The sequence below is a fragment of the Mycteria americana genome, chromosome 3 (genome assembly GCF_035582795.1).
Source record: "Mycteria americana isolate JAX WOST 10 ecotype Jacksonville Zoo and Gardens chromosome 3, USCA_MyAme_1.0, whole genome shotgun sequence".
Taxonomy (NCBI): domain Eukaryota; kingdom Metazoa; phylum Chordata; class Aves; order Ciconiiformes; family Ciconiidae; genus Mycteria; species Mycteria americana.
In genome coordinates, this window is record NC_134367.1 from 87,838,435 (window position 1) to 87,851,792 (window position 13,358).

Sequence of the window (13,358 nt, forward strand, 5' to 3'; positions counted from 1 at the left end):
GAGAGGCTAGTAACAATGTCGTTCTGGTGGATTTTGCATTAATTGAAAGTCTTAAACTATTCCCCTTTACGATGTGCTAAAACATACTTAACATCTTCCCTATTCTTATGATTGGACCCTGAACCCTTAATCTAAAACTGAACCTTTGGACAGCACTGGAAGAGAACTGGCAAATGTTGGAAACTGATATCCTCACCAACATTTAAGAAACCAATACATAGGTTTGTCCCTTCTTCCATGGCACAGTAATATCAGAAAGCTTTGTTCTTCTTATGCTTTATTCTCTATTTTCATCTAAATAGGAAATCCAAATCTTTAACTAGCACAGGTAATAATAGTATCATATTGAACAGCATCTTTCACCCTGTGCTGCATAATGAGCTGCCCTTCTGCTTGGGAAAGCACGTGGCGAAAGGGGAAGGGATCTTGGGTTTATGTAAAAATCATTCCTGTTGAAATCAGTGGATAGCCCATTCAACATCTAAGAATTCATTATGGCCCCAAGACAAAGATCTTAACCAGGACCAGCGTAATATATATTATGTAAAAGAAAACACTCTTGCCTGAGATCTCAGCTTAAACGTCTGCTTCCTTAGGGAAGATGCTGCAGGAACTTCAATAATCAGGAATGGATAAAATTGGTTTTACACTGTAACAGAAAAATGTATGAATTTTAGTGCCAAAGGAGATTGGCTGTTCATCCAATCTAACCTTCTGGCTGGCACAAGGCAGAGAACCCGTCATGAATATCTTCTGTGGCCAAATGTCTGTTTGCATTGCTATTTTGGTTTCCAGTTGAAGGGAGCATCCTAGGGTTCTTAATGTACGTTTGCTGCCAGTTATTCTCCATGTCAAAACCACAGGTTTCCTCTCTGCCCCAAATTTGTCCAGTCTGGACTTTCATGTATTGGATATTATGCTGCCATTTTTCCTGCCATCATCAGCCATCAAAAATCCTTTCCAGAGATGATTCTTCTTAATCAAAGAAGTCAGTGTCTGCTCAATATGATTCAGTCAGCTTGTCTGAGCTGAGAGTAAGGAGCAAGCTGGGCATTTTAGCTGAGGGGCGGCACACTGCAGCTTCAGGAGCCAGCTCAGGTCTGGAAGTGGTGTCTTACAACATGGCACTTGGTTTGAACTAACAAGCCTTGTCAGCCCCAATAGGTCTTGCACAGGTCTGGCTCCAGTATCCCTGCAGATGCTCCCCAGGGCCTCTGGTTCTGTTCTCCCAAAAAGCCCCTGTAAAACAGAAAGTCAGGGGAGTGTGATACAGAGAAATTATACCTTGTGCTCTGTAAGCTGTTTTGAAGACAGAAGCAAAACACAAATGGTGTTCTCCTTTACCCAGGTTCTATCAGCCTCCCAATTACTCTTGATAGCAAAGTTAACTGTAATTTGAGCTTTATGAGTCTCTCACTACAAGGCAGCTTTCTGTAGCCTTTTTTATCTTTCCATCAGTGATTATCTTTTTTTTAAATATGTGCCTCAGAACTCCATTTTATATTCACAATCTTATGAGCATCAGATACGCAACAAGGCGTTAATATGCCCTGCTGTTTCTGCCTGTTAGTTCCTTGCTTATGCTTTCAGAGAGTATGTTCATCCTCTAAGCCAGAAGAGTGCATGCTAAGCTCATATTCAATTATTTATCTGTCATGATTCCCCGAATCCCTCCTGGCATTTCTGCATTCCAGGACAGTGTCACAACATGACACAGGTTACAGAATACATACTCTGTCATCCTTTGTCTAGCTAAAGTTGCAAATCCTTGCCCAGTGTGTCACCTTAGAAAGTATTTAGGATAATCCATGTAACTAGTGCCATTATTACCTAGTGTTTTGGGGAAAATAGCGAGTCTTCTATATTACTGGTAATGAACGGTGTTTGATCTGCTGGCCGCCTCAGAAAGACTGTCTTCTGATGAGCTGAATATACAATGACTTGCAATGATTTACCTGTCTTCAACTTGTTATAGGGCTATGATGGATTTTGGGGTAATACTGCTTTTTTTTTTTAGCAAAATAACTTGTGGGAGTATATTTAAAAATATTATGATCAACTGTACTGGGTCTGCTGGGATGAACCTAATTTTCTTCATAGCAGCCTGTATGGTGCTATGTTCTGGATTGGTGACTAAAACAGTGTTGATAACACACCAGTGTTTTGGCTGTTGCTGAGCAATGCCTGCACAACATCAAGGTGGTTTTTCCCACCCCCAGCGAGTAGCCTGGGGGTGCACAAGAAGCTGGGAGGGGACACAGCTGGGACAGCTGACCCCAACTGACCAGAGATATTCCATACCATCTAATTTCCTGCTCGGCAATAAGAGCTCATGGAATGGAGAAGGAAAGCAAGATGTTCATGGTTATGGTGTTTGTCTTCCCAAGTAACCACTATGCATGCTGAGGCCCTGCTTCCCAGGAAGTGGCTAAACATCTGCCTGCTGATGGGAAGTAGTGGATGAATTCCTTGTTTTGCTTTGCTTGCATATGCACCTTTGCTTCACCTATTAAACTGTCTTTATCTTGACCCATGAGTTTTCTCGCTTTTGCTCTTCCAAATCTCTCCCCCATCCCACTGGGAGAAGTAAGCAAGCAACTGGGTGGGTGCTTACTGTCTGCCAGGGGCAACTCACCACATTAACCAACCTTGTGATTAAAACTGAAATCAAGCTTGTCTGACAAACCAAGTGGTACCATATAAAGTGTAATCTGCCATTTACTATTTGCATTCCCTTCATCCGCCCCATGATTTAGCAGTTAGCGTATGAAAGGTAACACCCCTGCAGTTCCCTGAGTCCTATTTGCCTTTGAAAGACAGCTACATCAGCTCTCTTCCAGTTACCTGAAAATTGCCTAGTCTTCAAAGATTATTAAAAATGAACAGTTCAGGTTCAGAGAGCTCCTTACCCATTTCTTTTGATGCTCTTATGTTTTATAATTATGTAAGATTTTCTCTTTGATATTGTCCCTATTTATAGTTAGAACTAAAGTATTTTACTGTAGTTGCAAAATGCAGATATCCCACTTCTCTTCAGTTTATTAACTGACTATTTACTTCCTCAGAACTGACTATTTACTCAGAACTGACTATTTACTCATTCTTTTCTTTTTACCAAACCTTTAGTACTGCTAGGATTTCATAGGTTTTTAATTTTTGAATTTTACTCTTTTCAGTCTTGCTGCCTGGTCCCTTTGGTTTTCCTTATTAATTGCCTGTGTTTTCCATGAGCTGATTTGTACTCATGTCTATTCATGCCACTATATTCTCCACTGCACAGAAAAGCCCATCTATAATGTAATACTATTGCCAGTAACAATCAAGTGTTCAATCCTATGCTGAATGAAATCAATGGACTGGCTCTCTGGAAGGAACCATGCTGTAAGGAAAACTGTCAAAAATGCATGATATGTATGTGTTATCTTTAGCAGCCTTCCATCCAGTTACTACCTTACTGTTGTGCTATTTAAACTGTGACAAAATTACAATGCTATAATGCTCTCAGACTTTTTTTTTTTTCATAATTCATTAAATTAACAAAACCTGAAGTAGTTCAGACTGCGTGTCATTGCTCAGCATTACTGTTTACTTGAAGAGTTCCAACTCCTAGGGCTTTATACACACAAAATGGAAACTGGTCCCGGCCCCAAACACTTTACACAATGATATCATCAAATTGTGTTTCTTAAATGTCACAAGAAAAGCAGAGACACTTCATTTATTTGAACAGATAATCTACTAAGGCACTGCACAGAATTCATTAGAAGAATAGTTGTTTATTGTGTGCTAGAGAACAGAAGATGCTACTGGAAAGAAATTAAGCACAGAAAAGCATACCAGGCAAGTGATACTTCCAAATATACCCAGTCATCTTCAAGCAGTCTTTTCAATGCTGGATCTAGTGCAAAGCTGTGTCTTAACGGACTTGTTGGTATTCGCTGTGGATTTTCTCTATGTTGATGTCTCTGTATTCTTTTGCAGGTTACCTTCCACCAGCATCCACAATTATATTGCAGGCTTAAATGTTCCAGGTGTATCACTTGTTCTGTTGTTCCAGATCACTGCTGTATTATGGAAAGGTATCTTAACAAGACAGCCTCTTTCAGCATGGCAGAAATTCATGGTTGTGCTGGCTGCAGTAGTTAGTTTGCCAGAATTTCATTACAGCCCTTGCTAGTGCTTTACAAAATCTGGGGCGTTCTTCAGCTGCCCTCACCCACTGGGGTAGTTCAATCTGAATGGCATCAACAGTGCCAGAATTACGGGAACCAAAAGTCTTTGTTATGTATCCACCACTATAATAGCTCCCATTATTTGGGCTAGGATTGGATGGAGAAGGCACACAAACATAACTGTTATTTTGTTCTTCAATATATTTACCCAAACTTCTGTTCCCTGCAATCAAAGCCTCAGAAGACACATTGACTAGCTGACTGGCCAGATGGCTAATTGAAGAATGTGATGCAGAAAAGACGCCTGAGTTAAGGGAAGTTTTTGAAAGCGTGTAACCTAGTTCTATCCACTGTTCAGGATGTGCTTGCCCATGGATATCCAGAATCAGGCCCCCTCTCATCTGCGATTTTGCTGTGGTCAAAAATCCCATATACTCCTCCCAGGCCTGTTCTGCTTGGGGAATTCCAAAGGAGGCTTCTTCCTTTTCCCTGTTAGCATCCATCTTGAGCCTCTGTAGGTTGTTTATAATGATATGTGGGAAGAAGCCATCAGTAATTTTGTTGATTTCTTCAGCAAGAGCCTGAGCCACATCTATAGTATACCTGTCTTGGTTGGTAGACACTTTACATTTCTTATGATTTTGAATACTTCCAGGAGGACACTCATGAGAGAAAATACAAGAGGATGCCTTTGCATCCCAACAGCCAGCCTCCCGATCAGGGATGTCTTTGGGTTCCATTGACCCACCGTGTGGGACAGAGAGAATCAGGTTCATGTTGCCCACTTGATATTCTGTGAAATTATTATGACCAAATATAGCCTCTTTGGTGCCAGTGGCTTTCAAAAGCAAATATAAAATGGAAAGGAGGAACAGATACATATTCTTCAGTTGTTGCTGGAAGACTCAGCAATATGGAATATATCAGTACCTACATAAAAGCAAAAGACAGATTTTTTTATTACTTATAGCTGGGAAAACATAAGAGACTGTTCAGCTGCTGCTGGAATAATTAGTTACTGATTAACCTATTTTAATTTTATTCCATGTAGCACAAAGAAGAATGCTTATATGAGAAACAATAATGAACAGGGCATTTAGTGTGGCTAGATGTAACTGATGCAGTGTTTCCAAAAGAGAGGATTCTCCCAGAATAAGAGGGCAAGGGAAATGATAGGTTACTGGGCCTCCTTCCTTTCCCCAGAACGCACAAACACTATTTGATCATCCTATCTGATCCCAGAGAATAACTAGATCCCAGCAAAATATTTGAAATATTTTTTTCCCACCAAAGCCTCCCTTTTTGTCACCTCTGAAATGTAAGAAAATTCTAACAAAATTTGATAGAACATCTGTATCTCATTGACCTGTGTGAAATATCTTTCCGGTTACAGAAACTAGAAGCTATGTCAGCTCAGACCAGCATCGGGCTTGTCTAAAATAAGCAGACTGATAAAAATTTAGTGCTACCAAGCTCTATCTCTAGCTATGCTCCAGGCTGTTAATTTGATAGCATTATAGATAGGTACCAGTGATTGCATTAAGGAGTGACTCTATTCTCTTTAGTTTTCAAGTCTCCATTCTCTTCAAGGGAGCTAAGATATTTTTAAGCCCTCACTAACTCTGCCATTTTTTGGAAAGCTGGAATTCAGCAAGATGCTGACAGTGCTTTCTGGTTTGAAGGCATTACCTCTCTAGAAAGATGAGAGTCTTGAGTGTAACTGTGTTGGATGGATGTAAAATGAGTGAGTAAAGTCAGTGAAGAGCAGAATAAAAAAGGATACTTTTAACTTTCATGAATAAAAAAAACCCTCAATATAGGCCACGAGGAGTATGTAAACAGATGCATTTGCAGATGAGGCAGGCTGCCCTGTTGTCTGTCCTGCCCCTATCATTACATCTCCTGCAGAAATGCAGACAATAAGAGGAGCAGACAAGGGAGAGAGTAAGAAAGATCTGCAAGAATCTGTCCACAACATCTGGCCTGAGAGCATTGTATGAGAGCAGCCAGTAACACTGAGAGGGCAGGTTGCAGTATGGAAGCACCCTCCCATCAGCACCTACTCTAAGAAAAGGAGAGGGCAATTTCACCCAAATAATGCAGCAAAATATTCTTTTCCCACTATGAGGGAATCCTCCTGGCTTTTTAGAGACAACCTCCACTGCCCACTGAGCTGGTCCACACTGAGGAGCCTGTACACGAAAAGCAAACACCTATCTTCCTCTCTTCTTTCTGGGCTGAAAGTCCCATAAAAGTCTGTGAGCTGGAATCAGATCCCTGAGAATCTAATCTACAGTCTTCCTGAGCAGAGCATGATTAACAGCTTTTTTGGTTTCTTTTTAACCTTTCCGTTAAAAGGTCCTTTTACTTGAGCTACTGGCTTAAAACAAGCTTTTTTCCAAGTCCTTGTATAGTTCACGCTTCCCTAGATTTCCCTGAGACACAGACCTTCATCTGCTAGTTCACTGTTTGCATTACCAGAAATGTTGGGGAAAGGAGTATTTTCAAGCATTATTCAAAATCCCTTTTCTTGGAAAAACAGACTGCACACACAGACTGCATAAGTCTAGGAAGAGCTTACCTCAGATACAGTGGGGCCCAGCACCAAGTTAAATAAATCGACAGAAACAACTCCCAGGTGCTGCTCAGCTGCCTCAGAAGGACTCAGGTTTTCTTTGCCTCAGGCTCTCACCTTAAATATGATGACACAGCTGTTCCTTTCCCACCACCTGCAATATGACGACACAGCTGTTCCTTTCCCACCACCTGCCAAAGTGTTTGTTGTCATCTGCAGCAGTTTGCTTGTCTTTTTGCAATTTCTCGTTAATGATTGAATCAACCTGAACACTATTAGATCGTGCCTTGAAGTTACATGGAGAGAGAGCTCTGTGCAATTCCCAAACTGGAATAAAGTCACCTTGGCACAGCTCAGGCTCTGGGCAGACGTGGAGAGTCTGGAGGAATTTGATGACCCCAGACTTGTTTAAAGAGTTTTCTGGACAACATACAGGGGATGCAGAATAAAAATGTTAAGTCACAGTAATACAGGCTAGAATTGCTATTCTGGACTTCATCATAGCAAAACACACACCTTTCAAAGGATTTTAACTCAAAGGGATGGTGTTCAGAGAAGCACAGAAGCACCTGCAGCTAGAGAGAAATATGCTAGAAAATTTACCTGTGTCTTCTGCAGCACAAGGGTGAGGACCACATGGACCACATGTTCCATAAGGAACAAATAACTGTAACAGGCCCCAAGTTCTCTGTTGATCACAGGTAAACTTACATTATCATCAGGTTAAAGAAAAACCACACAGTATTTTAAAATGGTAGTAACCGCTGCAGGACTAGTTTGAAGATTTACCTAGAAAGAAAGGGAGAGAGAGTTGTTCCTGCCTCTGCACCTTCAAAAGCGAAACTGAACTGACCATTGCACTTGGCTTCAGCTGCTGCTCTCTCCATCCCAGAGGTCTCTAGAGGCCAGGCTGAGCCATGCAGCTATGTGGCACAGAGCCTTCATCTGCACCTGGATGTATCATTTCACAACGAAGGATCACAAAAAGGGAAAAAAACTATGCACTGGTATACTAGAAGCTTAGCATGCTTTTGTTTTCTACACTGACATATGTCTCTAGAGGTCAAAACAACTTGCCACAAGCAGCACAGCCACACCAAAGGTAAGCTCAGAATAGTTAATATAATCAGTAAAGGTGGCAAAACTGGTAATGCAGAGGGTTTTGAGGTTTAATGGCAAAAATCAGTGGCCTAATTCTGGTTTCGGTTTTTGGGGTCTTCGGGGGGAAGTCTAGGAATTTTTCTGAGACTTCACTGTAGGAAAGGTGATAGGATACATCTGTTTGCATGCACACTCATCTATGCATTTGGAGCTGTCCATTATATCTTCCTGGCTGAGAAAATACATTCTCTCCACTCAGAATCATTCCAAGGTATGCCTGGCAGAGAAAAGGACTGAAACAACTGGAGATGGCAGACTGAAAAGACCTCTGAGTTGAAAAATAAAGACAAAAGGACAGATTGGCAGGGTGGGCACAGGGGTGTTCCTTGGAATACAGGAAGGAGGTGAAGGACCTCAACATGAAGAACGGAGGAAATATGGCAATTTCTAATAAGGCGGCACAGAGGCATGAAAGAAAGGTAGAGAAAGATGGGGGAGACTTCTGGGGTTTTCTTCACAGTAAATCAACCGAGTAGACTTAAATGCAAGAGCCAAAACACAATCCACAGTCTTCCACGATGCTTATTCAGTTTTGCATCCATGACCCAGTGTGGTATCACAGAATCACAGAATCGTATAGGTTGGAAAAGACCTTTAAGATCATCGAGTGCAACTGTTAACCTAACACTACCAAGACCACCACTATACCATGTCCCTAAGCACCTCATCCAAACATCTTTTAAGTACTTCCAGAGATGGCAACTCAACCACTTCCCTGGGCAGCCTCTTCCAATGCTTGATAACCCTTTCGGTGAAGTAAAATTTCCTAATATCCAGTCTAAACCTCCCCTGGCACAACTTGAGGCCATTTCCTCTTGTCCTATTGCTTGTTACTTGGGAGAAGAAAGCAACACTCACCTTGCTTCAACCTCCTTTCAGGTAGTTGTAGAGAGCGATAAGGTCTCCCCTCAGCCTCCTTTTCTCCAGGCTAAACAACCCCAATTCCCTCAGCCGCTCCTCATCAGACTTGTGCTCCAGACCCTTCACCAGCTTCGTTGCCCTTCTCTGGACACGCTCCAGCACCTCAATGTCTCTCTTGTAGTGAGGGGCCCAAAACTGATCACAGTATTTGAGGTGCGGCCTCACCAGTGCCGAGTACAGAGGCACGATCACTTCCCTAGTCCTGCTGGCCATGCTATTTTTGATACAAGCCAGGATGCTATTGGCCTTCTTGGCCGCCTGGGCACACTGCTGGCTCATATTCAGGCGGCTGTCAGCCAACACCCCCAGGTCCTTTTCTGCCTGGCAGCTTTCCAGCCACTCTTCCCCAAGCCTGTAGCGTTGCATGGGGTTGTTGTGGCCCAAGTGCAGGACCCAGCACGTGGCCTTGTTGAATCTCATACAATTGGCCCCAGCCCATCGATCCAGCCTGTCCAGGTCCCTCTGCAGAGCCTTCCTACCCTCAAGCAGATCAACACTCCCACACAACTTGGTGTCATCTGCAAACTTACTGAGGGTGCACTCAATCCCTTCATCCAGATCATTGATAAAGATGTTAAACAGAACTGGCCCCACACAGAGCCCTGGGGAACACCACTTGTGAGCGGCCACCAACTGGATTTAACTCCATTCACCACCACTCTTTGGGCCCAGCCGTCCAGCCAGTTCTTTACCCAGCGAAGAGTACACCCGTCCAAGCCATGAGCAGCCAGTTTCTCCAGGAGAATGCTGTGGGAAACCGTGTCAAAGACTTTACTGAAGTCTAGGTAGACAACATCCACAGCCTTCCCCTCATCCACTAGGCAGGTCACCTTGTCGTAGAAGGAGATCAGGTTGGTCAAGCAGGACCTGCCTTTCCTAAACTCGTGCTGGCTGGGCTTGATGCCTTGGTTATCCTCCACATGCCATGTGATGGCACTCAGGATGATCTGCTCCATCAGCTTCCCTGGTACCCAGGTCAGGCTGACAGGCCTGTAGTTCACCAGGTCCTCCTTCTGGCCCTTCTTGAAGACGGGTGTCACATTTGCTAATCTCCAGTCAACTGGGACCTCCCCAGTTAGCCAGGACTGCTGGTAAATGATGGAAAGGGGCTTGGTGAGCACTTCTGCCAGTTCCTTCAGTACTCTCGGGTGGATCTCATCAGGCCCCATAGACCTGTGTGTGTCTAAGTGGTGCAGCAGGTCACTAACCATTTCCCCCTGGATTATGGGGGCTCCATTCTGGTCACTGTCCCTATCTTCTGACTCGGGGGGCTGGGTACCCAGAGAACAATTGGCCCTACTATTAAAAACTGAGGCAGAGAAGGCATTAAGTACCTCAGCCTTTTCCTCATCCTTGGTCACTGTGTTCCCTCCCCCATCTACTAGGGGCTGGAGATTCTCCTTAGCTCTCCTTTTGTTGCTAATGTATTTGAAGAAGTATTTTTTGTTGTCTTTTATGGCAGCAGCCAGATTGAGCTCTAGCTCAGCTTTGGCCCTTTTAATTTTCTCCCTGCACAGCCTCGCTACACCTTTGTAGTCCTCTTGAGTTGCCTGCCCCGTCTTCCAGAGGTTGTAGACTCTCCTCTTTTTCCTGAGTTTGAGACAGAGCTCTCTAGTCAGCCAGGCCGGTCTTCTTCCCCGCCGGCTCATCTTTCGGCACCTGGGGACAGCCTGCTCTTGTGCCTTTAGGACTTCCTCCTTAAAGAATGTCCAGCCTTCCTGGACTCCTTTGCCCATAAGGGCTGCCTCCCAGGGGACTCTGTCAACCAGTCTCCCAAACAGGCCAAAGTCTGCCCTCCAGAAGTCTAAGGTGGCAGTTTTGCTGACCCCCCTCACCACTTCTCCACGTATCAAAAACTCTATCATTTCGTGATCACTCTGCCCAAGACGGCCCCCAACCATCACATGGCTCACAAGTCCTTCTCTGTTCGTGAACAACAGGTCCAGCAGGGCACCCTCCCTCGTTGGCTCACTCACCAGCTGTGTCAGGCAGTTATCTGCCACCCACTCCAGGAACCTCCTAGACTGTTTCCTCTCTGCTGTATTGTATTTCCAGCAAACATCCAGTAGGTTGAAGTCCCCCACAAGAACAAGGGCTAGCGATCGTGAGGCTTCTCCGATATAGTTCATCTGTCTCCTCATCCTGGTTGGGTGGTCTGTAACAGACTCCCACCACAATATCTGCCTTGTTGGCCTTCCCCCTGATTCTTACCCATAGACACTCCACCCTATCATCACCATCATTAAGCTCTAAACTATCCAGACGCTCCCTAACATACAGGTCTACCCGACCGCCTCCCCTGCCTTGCCTATCCCTCCTGAAGAGTTTATAGCCATCCATCACCGCACTCCAGTTGCGCAAGTCATCCCACCACGTTTCCATGATGGCAACCATATCTTAGTTTTCCTGGTGTACAATGGCTTCCAACTCCTCCTGCCTGTTGCCCATACTGCGTGCATTGGTGTAGAGGCACTTCAGCTGGGCTGTCGTCCGTGTCTCCTTCATAGAGGAACAGCCCTTACGTGCTTTGAGGTGTTTCACTGGCATTTCCCTCTTGGCTCCTATTGCCTCAGTATCCCCTAGCTCAACTCTGTACAACTTCAGCTGTGCCCCAGCGTACCCCGCACATCTCGGAGACACAGGCTGAGTGCCCTCGCTGGCACCCGCTCCCTCTAACCGTGGCACGTCGTCCCTCAGCTTCTCTCGGGCAAGCCTGATATTACCCCCCTCCCCCTTCGAGTCTATTTTAAAGCTCTGTCGATGAGCCCCGCAAGTTCCTGAGCGAAGATTCTCTTTCCCCTTTGAGAAAGATGAATCTCATCAGATGCCAGCAAACCTGGTGCTGTGTAGGCCATCCCGTTATCAAAAAAAACAAATCCATGGTGATGACACCAGCCACGGAGCGATGAGTTAATACATTGGTTACCTCCGTTCCTTCTAGTGTCACTGCCCACAACTGGAAGGAGAGAGGAGAAAATAACCTGTGCTCCGGAGTCCCTTACTAGCCGTCCCAAGGCCCTGAAGTCTCTTTTGATTGCCCTAGGACTTCATGTTGCAGCTTCATTGCCCCCCACATGGAACAGCAGTAGAGGATAATAGTCCAAGGGCTGTACCAGGCTAGGGAGTATCCTAGTGATATCCTTCACCCAGGCCCCAGGGAGGCAGCAGACTTCCCTAAGAGGAGGGTCCGTCCGGCATATCGGACCCTCAGTTCCCCTCAGAAGGGAGTCACCCACAACTATAACCCGTCTCCTCTTCCTTGTGGAGGTGGTGTTGATACAAGAGGTATGCCTTTCCAACCTGGGCAACACCTCTGGTGTAGATGGACTGTCATCCCCATCCTCCATTGCCTGGCCTGCCACCTCCAGGGCCTCATACCTGTTGTACAGAGGCACCTGGGGAGGCAAGGAGGGCATTCGCCTGCTGCCACGAGCGTGGACTCGCCTCCATTCACTCTCCTCCTTTGAGCTGCTGCCTTCAGCCCGGTGGGGGGGGATAGAGGATCCCCTTGACCGTGGGTTCTTACTGGTGGCTGCTGCTGCTCCTGTTCCTGTCTCGGGGAGGCAGAGCATGGCACCACCAGTCTCTCTCCCTCTCAGCCTCCCTGATGCTCCTTAGCCTTTCTACCTCCTCCTGTAGCTCTGCCACCATGCAGAGCAAATCATCCACCCGGTCGCACCTCACACAGCTGTCCTCACGGCTGCTATGCGTGAACAGCGAGAGGCTCTCCCCGCAGCCTGAGACCTGGACAGCTGCAGGTTTTTGTGGGAGCTCCGTCTGGGTAGCCACATCCACTCTGGCGAGCACAGGGGGCATCGCTTTCTGCCGAGGGAATACCATAGCTGAGTTTCTTCTGAAAGGACGGGGACTACCGAATGAACGCACCTCTTGAGCTGGCAGGGTGACTTCGCCTTTCCTGCGCGAACTGCCGCGCCACGTCCTGGTCGCCGCGCTGCCTGGGGACTGCTGTGGTACGTGAGGGAACTGCCGCCGTCACCCTTGCCCCCGCCCACGCTGAGGCAGGGCCGGGCCCTCGTCAGGAGCTCCCTCCTTCCCGCTCGGGGCCGGGCGCGGCTGCCGTCACCCTCTCTCTCCCTGCCCTTTTTTCTCCCGTCCCTGCGCGGTTTTGCCGCGGTTTAGCGGATCCAGCAACGGTCCCCCGACGCGGTCCTCTGTCCCAGAGCCCCTCGCCGCGGAGGCTTCGCTGAAATGGCGGTTCGAGTGTGTTCTACTCGTTCTGAGGTGCCGCCGTCCGATGGTCTCTTTTTCTGGTGTTCTCACTTACTTTGATACTGATGTGCAGCAGCTCACAGCTACCTGTTGCTGACTGACAGGATCCCATTCTGCTTCTCATTATGTATCGCCTCACATTATTTTTAGTAAGGAGTGCAGAACAACAGGTACCTAACTCATTGTCTGTTGGCTGTGATAGTTGGATGTACTGTCTGTCCTTTTCAATATTTTCCTAAAGATCAAATAGGCAATGCATGGGTATATTAATCACTGTAAACTGATTCAGCTGATTTCAA

The 13,358-nt window shown here is 45.9% G+C and overlaps 1 long non-coding RNA gene across 1 annotated transcript; it reads right to left on the reverse strand.

Annotated features, from left to right (window-relative positions):
* Window positions 1–3,807: 3,807 nt before the first annotated feature.
* On the reverse strand, window positions 3,808–12,801 carry LOC142407770 (uncharacterized). The gene is made up of 3 exons (XR_012775041.1): window positions 12,715–12,801; window positions 6,754–6,901; window positions 3,808–5,102 (listed from the first exon to the last, which is right to left on the reverse strand). It is a non-coding gene; the product is annotated as an uncharacterized LOC142407770 (long non-coding RNA).
* Between the last annotated feature and the right edge of the window lie 557 nt (window positions 12,802–13,358).